Source organism: Trachypithecus francoisi, unplaced genomic scaffold (genome assembly GCF_009764315.1).
Source record: "Trachypithecus francoisi isolate TF-2019V2 unplaced genomic scaffold, Tfra_2.0 Lachesis_group6, whole genome shotgun sequence".
Classification (NCBI taxonomy): Eukaryota; Metazoa; Chordata; class Mammalia; order Primates; family Cercopithecidae; genus Trachypithecus; species Trachypithecus francoisi.
The window spans coordinates 83,677,191-83,681,431 of record NW_022681471.1 but is presented as its reverse complement, the minus strand read 5'-3'; positions in this window follow the sequence as shown (position 1 = coordinate 83,681,431).

The window sequence follows — 4,241 nt, the reverse complement described above, 5'->3', positions numbered from 1 at the left end:
ATGTAGCAAAACTTCATGTTGTGCACATGTATCCTAGAACTTAAAGTATAATAAAAAAAAATACAAAGGTTATCAATTGAAGCAGGCAAACAAGAAAGATAAATAAGGAAATGATAATATTATTTTCCTCAGTGTTATGAAATAAAAGGCTGCAGTCGACTGTGGTAATAAATGTGACGTAAAGATGTCCCACCTTTGTTTTCCTGTATTATGAAATCTTATCTTAAATGACAGTCTGAGGAAAAATCACACCACACTTACATTCCCTATACTTTACCATTGTGTATTATAAACAGTGAGTGTCAGCTATCTAGGAAACCTAAAGACTACCCAATGGATAGCATTTTAATCATAACTCAAATGTAATTTTCTGAAAGATTAGATGAATGTGTTGGTGAGCCTATGACAAATCTTACAGTCCTGACACTCATTACCTGTTGAGGTAACTTGGAAAGTTTTTGGTTAAAATTAGACAACCTTAGGTTCAAAGGCCCTATATGTAACTTTCCATAAACGAATCCCATTCACATAAAAGTACCAAATATAACAGCAAAATCGCTGTCTTCCACAAGAGTACAGGAACTTGAGTGAAAAAAAAAATTAATAGGCATTGTTGACAGTCATATTCTGGAAACCCCTTAACAGTGAATTGCTAAAGTAATCCATGACCCAAATTCTGTCAATGTTTAACTTCAAAATGCTATCTGTTGAGGAAATAATTTCTGTTTCACGATAATCTTATCATACTTCGAGTTTTCTAATTATAAAAGTATATAAACAACTCTTTAAAAGCCCCTTAAAATCATACTAACATAGCTACCTGTATGCCAATGTCCCGAATTATCCAGATTTTACCAAACATACTGTCAAAAATACAGAGCAAAGGAAAGAGTGGCTGTCATTCATTCATTGAGGTCTTTTCTGGAGTTGCTATCCTGCTTCACTGAACTTTGTTTTGTCCTGAGCCAATACTGAAGTACCTTACAGTACAGACACATTCGAGTATTAACATTTCAAGCAAAATCATTCACGTTTTCTAATGTGAATGGTAGGGAGAACACAAACGTTGGAATGAAATATGAATTCCTTCTCCACGAGTCAAGTGTTCTTGGTAAGCCTCCATTTCAGAGCCTCAGTTTTCTTATTTACAAAATAGGGCTAACATCCTTATACAAATGGGCTTTATTCAGGGTGTTATAAGGTAGGGTGACTTGGCACTCCACATGCTGTTAAAGGGTGCATACAATACTGTGGACACCTCGGCTAAGAAGATCAGACAACATTCTAAGAAGATCAAAGTAAACTAGTGAAATAATGTACATTTTTGTACATCAAATTAAACAGTTTCATCTGATTTAGCAAGGACTGTATTTTCAAGCATACAAAATATATTCAAAGGTAGGAGAAGATTCATTATATCCAGGGGCTGCATGAAGCTGCAAACTATACTCTTCACTTGTCCAGCCAACTCTCAGCAAATGTCTGAGATCCTTTCCCAATGTTTTCTTTCCTCCTGTTACTGGTCATGGCATAAGGCATGATGCACACATAGGCCTCCTTCCCTCCCCATAGACATTCTTTCTTTCCCCTCCCAGCACCTTGAATCTCAGCTGCACCTGATCTTCTTCTCTCTCCTGACAAGGTGTAGGATCCCGACTTTCAGTTGGTGGTTCCTCTTGCTGAGGTTTCTCATCACTGGGCTCCTGGAACGAGGGGTGTGTGTGTGTGTGTGTGTGTGTGTGTGCAGATAAAAAGTTTTGTTATCAATACATTTCAATAATATAAATATACAGAATACATAGATGTTTCTGATCATGAGTCTAAAGACATTTCTCCAACACTCTTCCACATACTTATACTTCATAAAGTTACTCTTCCCACAGAGAGGTTACTCTAAGACAGTTTCCCTCAAGGGCCTTGGAAGCTGTTTGAATCTATGTTGGGATGAATGTGTGTAATCTTTTGCAAATAAGCATGAAAAGGAAATCATGGGAAAAAAATCTGGGGAACACACGATCATCCGTCCAGACAACAAAAGAACTTAATTCTCTTGGATTAGTCTTTCCTTCATGAGATGCCATGATCATTTTTATAGCAAGGGAGACCTTTATCAGTGAATCTATACTGGTTCAACAACAATTACAAAACATATTTTTGTAACAAGTTACAAAAATAACTTTCTGCTAATAGAAAACATCAAAGGTTAAGATACTCACCAGCAGAGGCCCAATCAGTTCAGGAGGTGGTACACTTCTCCTTGGTCTAGGCCTATATGTTCATCTTCCTTGCCAAATCATATTTCACACTGCAAACAGAATACTGTGAATTGGTAAATACACTTGAAAGGACAGCTGTATTTGACCACTTCCATGACCAAACGTTAACTTGTCATTTTTTTAAAAGTTTATAAATACTTTCTTTCTTTTTTTTTTTTTTTTTGAGACGGAGTCTCGCTCTGTCACCCAGGCTGGAGTGCAGTGGCCAGATCTCAGCTCACTGCAAGCTCTGCCTCCCGGGTTCACGCCATTCTCCTGCCTCAGCCTCCCGAGTAGCTGGGACTACAGGCACCGCCACCTCGCCCGGCTAGTTTTTTTTTGTATTTTTAGTAGAGACGGGGTTTCACCGTGTTAGCCAGGATGGTCTCGATCTCCTGACCTCGTGATCCGCCCGTCTCGGCCTCCCAAAGTGCTGGGATTACAGGCTTGAGCCACCGCGCCCGGCCAATATAAATACTTTCAAACTAAGTCTCAGGGTAAGTGTAAGTGTGTGCCTTCCAAATGCTTGCAAAGCCACTTCAGTTGGTCGAGCTAGATGAGCAATGCCTTATAGCTCCTGGCAAAAGACACAGGATATTTCCAATGAGGTTTGGTTTCACAACTGAACTTTCCTCCATGGAGGCATTTAGGAAAATACAGCCAGAGAATTAAAACTACAGTGACCACGGCTTTTGTCACACACCCATTTGCTAGGCCCATTGCCCCCCTAAAATCAAGGTTTGTTGGAAGGCAGAGCATCGCCCATTCAAATCTCCACAGTGGAGTTGAGAAGTTGCCACACAGCACTGGGCCCTCTTCACTGTACACCTCTGCCAGGCGCTCTACAGACTTCAAGGCCACAGTCACCAACCCGCAGTGCTCCCAGTTCCCTTCCTTAATGCCCACCCCTCTCCTTCTTGGGTCGCCAGGGAGGAGTCTGGAATCTGTCCTCTGTCGAGGGTTTTAGAGACTCAGATAACCTGCCTCAGCATCCCCAGCACTCACCCCATCTTCATTTGACCCCTATCAACTACTCAGCTCACCTTCTTCCCTCGTTCTGACCCCACCACAACAAGGCCCACATTGGTGCCACCTCACGAGGAGAAGGACGAGCACCTTGAGACCCTTTGGCCTCTGAGGCCACGTACCACCCTGCCCTACACTCCAGACGGCCGCTGGCTCCTCCTCACTCTCATTCACACTTCAAGCCCTGGGAGGACTGGCCTGCGGACCTACCGGCTGCATCTCAGCAGGACAGAAAACGTCCTGACAGCAGGAACGCGACCCTCACACCTTCGCAGATCCCTGGAGTTCACCACATGGGCAAGGGGTCCTACGGGAAGATGCCCAGTGAGCATGCGCAGTGAGGTCAGTGCCTGCCTAGTGGGCTGTGGCGCCCCTCCTCGCCCCACCCCAGCTCGCGCTGCGCAGTCCTCTGCCCTCTCCTAGGTTCCCACTGAAGACTTTGGAATGTGTCTTCTGGCGGCGGTTTCATATGCCTCTGGGACTCAAATACCACAAATCGTTTCCCCCTTCAAAACTCACTCCATGTTCACTAGGTCCTCCTCCCCTCTATGGCCCTCCTTCCTCCTCTGTCTGGGATCCCCACGACAGAAACGCCATGGCTGCATCACGCCGCCTGTTAGGAGGACGGGAACCTCAAGGCCCTTCCCCGTCGGAGGCCACAGACCGCATCGGCGGGCTCCTCCTCACACTCTCTCACACCTCAAATCTGGGAAGACTGATCTGCGGACCTACTGCCTGACTCCTAGCCAACAACATAGAAGGAAGTCACGATGTCTCCTTGCGCAGCTCTGCAGGGACAGAAGGCAGACAGCAAGGCACATGGACAAGAGACTTGGGCAGCAAGGGGCGTACACACTGAGTCAGGCACATGCAAGGCCAGCCGGGGTTTTCCCTCTCTCCCTCGGCCCGCATCCCTAAGGTGATTGTAGTAGAAGGAAAGAAACTAAGAGGCTTTGTTCT